This window comes from Macrobrachium rosenbergii, chromosome 42 (genome assembly GCF_040412425.1).
Source record: "Macrobrachium rosenbergii isolate ZJJX-2024 chromosome 42, ASM4041242v1, whole genome shotgun sequence".
Classification (NCBI taxonomy): Eukaryota; Metazoa; Arthropoda; class Malacostraca; order Decapoda; family Palaemonidae; genus Macrobrachium; species Macrobrachium rosenbergii.
The window spans coordinates 30560062-30566321 of record NC_089782.1 but is presented as its reverse complement, the minus strand read 5'-3'; the positions used below and the strand labels follow the sequence as shown (position 1 = coordinate 30566321).

General features: G+C 32.3%; 1 long non-coding RNA gene across 1 annotated transcript; it reads right to left on the bottom strand.

Moving 5' to 3' along the window:
- Positions 1 to 261: 261 nt before the first annotated feature.
- LOC136828146 (uncharacterized) lies at positions 262 to 2234 on the bottom strand. The gene is made up of 3 exons (XR_010849938.1): positions 2104 to 2234; positions 1552 to 1643; positions 262 to 397 (listed from the first exon to the last, which is right to left on the bottom strand). It is a non-coding gene; the product is annotated as an uncharacterized lncRNA (long non-coding RNA).
- Positions 2235 to 6260: the final 4026 nt, after the last annotated feature.

The window sequence follows — 6260 nt, the reverse complement described above, 5'->3', positions numbered from 1 at the left end:
TTATGACCCTGACACACTAATATTTTTACAATACTATAGAACCAACCCTGTGCTAGTTTTGATAGTCAAAAAGAGAGGAAATTATAGTCTCTCTCTATGATAAAAGTATGACTATATTACTATTTCAAACATGATAAAGGAGCCATTTTTCTACTCCATCTTCGACCGTAGCAAACGCTGACATTAGTGAATGACCTTATAACATCCTGGTCCTTTAGACAAATTTGATCATTCCAAATCTGTAGTCTTTTTTTGAAGCTGAGTGTTCTTCTTTCATAGCAGATATTTGAAAAATTCCAGTGTGAGTCTTGGGTTCGTCTAGCTTGCCAATTCATACTTGCAAGCTTGTAAGACTCTAACTTGTCTAATTTATGCTTGCAAGCAGGTATACCCCTTCCTGAAGAGATAAAGAAGACTCTTTAGCTTTAAAAGGTATTAAAATGAAAATGTAATTCTTTAAACCAATCACAAGCAATTCTATACATAGGCCCCCTTTTATGATGAAATGGGCACACATGGGCCAATGTCTTTTTAGGCTAATGTTTATAATTGTAGTTTTTTATTAAGCTTATCTTAATAAAGTTTTATTTGGGCACAGGTACCATAAATATTTAAGTAATTAAATATTAAAATTGGATTACAATGCAATTTTACTTTTTAAAAAATGACAGAGGCCACATAGCGTAAGCTCCAATTAGGAAATTACAATAAACAGTCTTGTAAGTTATATAAATATTATTGTTATTATTGTAACAGTTAATAATAATAATAATAATAATAATAATAATAATAATAATAATAATAATAATAATAATAATAATAATAATAATAATAATAATAATAATAATAATAATAATAGCTGTAACAGTATTAATACCAGTATTTATATAATACTCTAGAACTGACTCATAATTATTTGGGAAACTGCAAACAAAATTAAGTTTAGCTTACAGATATTTCACAGAACCAAGAATTTTTGCTATAAAAGTTATGAATATTAAAATGATCTGTTATCTTAGTTCACTACTTATTGTAGTATATATTATTCCATCAAATTAAGTCTATTTTTACGGGTATTCTCAGAGTTACTGGCACTGACAATCAAGAAACCTCAATTTCACAATTTTCATTCCATCCTAGGCCTGGGGCTAAAACCTTACATTACATATTTTTGAGTTTTAATTCCATTTTAGGCCTAGGGCCAAAGCCTCACATTACATTATGAGTTTCTGTGGAACCAAAACCTCTAAGTCTTTACCTTAAGCTCCATCTGAACAACTATTTCTATCACACCAAAATAGTACCCTACCCCCAAGGCATTCGGGTCGTTTCAGCCGTAAGCACGTTTATGTGCAAAATGGGCGCCGTGTTTAGTACCAGCCCCTTGGGAATGTCGTAAAACATGAAATAATAATGGTAAATAATAAAATGGAAAAATAACATAAACATAACGTCTTACATTCTTTTGGATGTTACGGCCTAAAGTGACATACGTCCGAAACGACCAGGACCGCCCCCAAGCACTTCATTTCATGTTAATCGAACACTTACCTTTGATTTTAAAGTGCTGCACAACTTCTAAGGCCTATTTTCACCAAAATCTACCCGTAACTTTCTTCAAGAGCTTGCAAGAAGTAGATCACCTGGAAGGATGTGATGAGTTAATAACATCACAGGAAACAGGGGTCTTGTTGCTTGCATGATTAGCTACAATCAGAATTACTCCAGAAGAACCTCGAGTTTTGAGTACCACAAGAATTAACACTGATCTAGTATCACAATTTAATTCCTAGCATCAATAAGGGTGCCTAACCTAACCTAGACTCATTCCAGCACAACTGTCTATTATTCTTAGGAACATAGGCCCACAGGCCACACTGTAGGCTACCCTACGCTCAACTAGAATTTTAATAGGCAGTTAATTAAATGCATATAACCGTACACCTGAAACAACGTAACTTCGCTTGGAAAACAACTTGACACTTGATGGATAGTCTTAAGATATGGAAGTCTAGGCAACACTGCCTTTAGCCTAACACTTTTTTTTTTTTTGCAAGTTGCATTAATATGCCATTTTAACCTATCTATTAGTAAACTCACTACCTGGAGGGTATAATGGAGATGAATTTTCATTATAAGTAACAAAAACAACTTCTAGGTTTGTTCCTCATATCAGGTCACTTAACTTGAACAGTCTAGAAAAACACCTTCATTGTAGACTGCTCATATATCACCACAATATAAAAAATCACTAGAAGCATGAATATATTAGTTACCCAAACAATTTAACAGCTGAATTCTTATCTAGTTAATTTTAGACATTTCTCTTATTGCAATTCTGAAGAACTCTGCTATAGGCATCTACTATTGACAACTGAAGTAACTGAAGATTTAACCTTCAATATTACGAAAGATATGAGAGATTTTATCGTGGTAAGGCAAGACTTAGATTGAAAAATATAAGCTTATTTTGTTTCATCCTACAGATGATTCACTGCTGTCTCTGAAATTGGTCAAATAAATAGAATTAAAAACATTGTATGGTAACTGGCATAATTCAGGCTTTGTGCAAAACAACTATTGTCCAAGGCTTAAATTTTATGAAGCAAAAATAATGTTTCGATATATTACACAAATTCTAATAAAATTTATATTTTTACCATTATTTAATATCAATAATAGATGGCAATGGTGTATTCTGATTAAAAATTAGAAATCTTAAAGGTGTTCTGCTACGAATGTTTGGTAAAACTTTCAGTAGACGAACTTGACAAGTTGACGAGAGGTTAAAAGTAAAACACGATTTAAAATTTAAAATCCTTAAAAATACGAAATGAAAGCTTTAAATCAAGTTTAATCACGAATTCATAAACATTAAGAACAACAGAATTTATATACAGTATCACTAAAGAATTAAACACTTCTGGGAGCTTTAACTAAGGCTTCTTGTAAAACAACATGCTGAAATCATTCTACATGGGAAACGGAACTTTATAACAAAAAATACAACTTATACTTATCACGTTACATGAAGTACTGTACTTCTAAGTGATTCACAGTCCACTGGGATTACTGAAAAGCCTTTGAGTATCTAAAAGCCCACCTGTGTGTCAGACAATACTGTGTACAGATTTAAAAATTCCCCTTCCTTTATGAAACACTATAAGGAGTACCCCAGGGAAGTGTGTTAGACCTAATCCTGTTTTGCATTCAGGTTTAGGCTATTTGTGGGTGACACCCAATTTCATTTCTCCATAAATGACATCGAGGACAGTTAAAAAAACTAAATAATGTTCTTACCAGTGTTAAAGAATGGATGACATTCAAAATTAGATGAAAATAAAACTGAATTTGTGTTGGTGGGAAAGGAAAATAATTTAATTTGTCTATTAGTACTCAAACCAGTGATGTTATAAGTCTTGCTGGTCGTCATTTCATTAATATTACCTTCATTAACAAAACTAATATCTTGGTGTTCTCCTTAAAAAAAAAAAATTGTGATTTTGTCAGCAAAAGAGTGGAGTATTGCAACTGTATCTATCATAAGCTAAGATATAACTTAGGATGCTGCCAAATATATTAAACAGGGCAACGAGATTATTACAGTGTTGCACCTCAGGACAGTAACCATGTATTGTTAGAGGCGCACAGATTCTTATCAAAGCAAGACTAATGTTTAAAATGTTTTGGCCTACGTTATCAAGGCTTTCAGATTATCTGAAAGACGCACTATGCACAGTACACAGAACAAATGAAAGCAATTCAAGACCAGCCGCAAACGGTTTCAAGTTATCAGAATGTTAGGTCTAGACTCTCCAGCCTTCGAATTTGCAGCACCAAGATTCTTTTTAAAATACAATAACCTCCCACTTGATATCAGGACTCAAAACATCATATATTTCAAGAACGAATTTGTAAATTACTATTCTATGATAGTGTGCATTTGACAATTAATACAGAATACTAATATGACTTTCAAATTGTCCCAGCACTGTTGACTGTAGGCCAGTGACCTTGATATTAATTAGCAATACTTCGATCGTCAACCATATTTCGCATTTAGTACACACAAATTAAATATCAAATCATATTTCACTCATTAAAACCAATAATGCCTCTCTCTAGCTAGTATATATATATATATATATATATATATATATATATATATATATATATATATATATATAGAGAGAGAGAGAGAGAGAGAGAGAGAGAGAGAGAGAGAGAGAGAGAGAATAAGTACCCGGTTTTTAAAATCCCCAAAATAACTCAATAGAAACAGAGTTGCCAACTAACTGCTTTATTAGGCGGCCTCTCTCTCTCTCTCTCTCTCTCTCTCTCTCTCTCTCTCTCTCTCTCTCTCTCTCTCTCTCTCTTTTCTGAGGTCTACACACACATTTTGGTGGGAAAAATAAGATAATCGAAAGGTTATTCCCCTTTCTGATGTTCCTTGTGTAAAATTAGGTTCGAATTAGCTGGTCCTTTGAATAGATCATCTTTCATCTGGCACGCCAACTGGTTTCCGTTGCAAAAAAAAAAAGTATCCCATCTTCTTCTGCCTTTTACGATTTTTATTTTGTAACCATACAATTATTGGAGACCCGAATATCGATAATTATATAATTTTCTTCCATATATATATTTTTTTTTCTTCTTAAATTCCTTAGAAAATCTTTCAGGACAATCAAATTTATTCTACAGAATGGCGTCAAAAGCTCAAATGGTATACGAATGTTATTCGCATAACACGAATGTTTCATTACTCTCTAATATACTTTCTTAATATGTACAATAACTATACAATATCAGAGACCATAATTAACCTTAGTCACTGTGACACCTATTTCTAACATCAAATTAAGTATATTCGTAAGCCCAGCTATTCAATTCTATGCCACCAGAACGTCATATCTTAAAAATATATATTAATCGATTTTTTTTCATTTTTGAGGGGGAAGGGGCCACTTTTAGTCTAGGTTGTGTATGCTTGTGTATGTGTGTATGTGTCTGGCGTGTGTCTGTTGCAAAAGAAGGATCCTTTTTGTTCACAAACAGCTAGTATAAGTCCACCTTGAGAATGTCGTGCAATGCATTGCTACACTAAAACAATTCTCCTTGTATTTTAAATAATTTACTTACGGTTTTATCTATTTATTCATTAATCTTTAAAATTTATTTTTGCCTTCTTAATAAGTGATCTCATCTTTCTGTATTTCCTATTACCTTCTGTTACTTCTTTTTAATGAACACCATAATATTCTTTGGAAGCTCGAATTTCAAGACAGTGGCCCCTGTGGTGGACTTTGTCAATACGAATGGTGTTCTTCATCTTCTGAATAATAATAATAATAATAATAATAATAATAATAATAATAATAATAATAATAATAATAATGGTATTAACTTATGGACATTTTGCTTTCAACATAAAATATAGGTTTTTCTGTTGTATTATGATGTGATTTGAATGAAGGTTTATTTCCATCGCAAATGAATACTTATCCTTCCCCGGCAATCAAAATTAATGTACGACTTGTCAGAATCTCCCATCTCCATAGCTTTGCAGCAAAACTGTGTTTACTGAAAACAGTTTTGCCGTATTTTGATAAATGGCAAGTATTTTTTAATTTTGTATTTATCATCATTGCCGGGACTATTCCATATCTCATTTGTCCTGAAAATGCTCAAAATTTAATTTAACTGTATCATCCTTTGAACAACAGAAAAACCTGTATTTTATGTTGAAAGTAATGTCCAAGTGAAAATTACCATAATAATAATAATAATAATAATAATAATAATAATAATAATAATAATAATAATAATTTTGCACCGAGCAGAAATGCCAATCTGTAAAGCAGTCTCCCATGTAAGGATAGCGTTTGCAGATATGCATAGAAAACGGTTTTCAAGGGTATTTTGATAAATGGTTACATTTCAAACAGATTTATCCTGGTTACTTGACTATTACATATCTGCAATTTGTCCTGAAAATGCTGTAATATTTAATTTAACTGTATTTACCTTTGAACCACGAAATTAAATCTGTAGTTGCAAGTTACAAGAGGAATTCAATAACTGAATTTCTGCTCAAGAAACATCAGTACAGACACGTGACCTTTGAAACTGTACACAGTTAGCTAGACCTATAACGGAGTTTCTTCTTTATAAAACACATCAGTACAGACACATGACCTTGAGAACTCTGTATACAGACAGACACACAGACAGACAGACCTCGTGAGCATCGCCTGATCGCT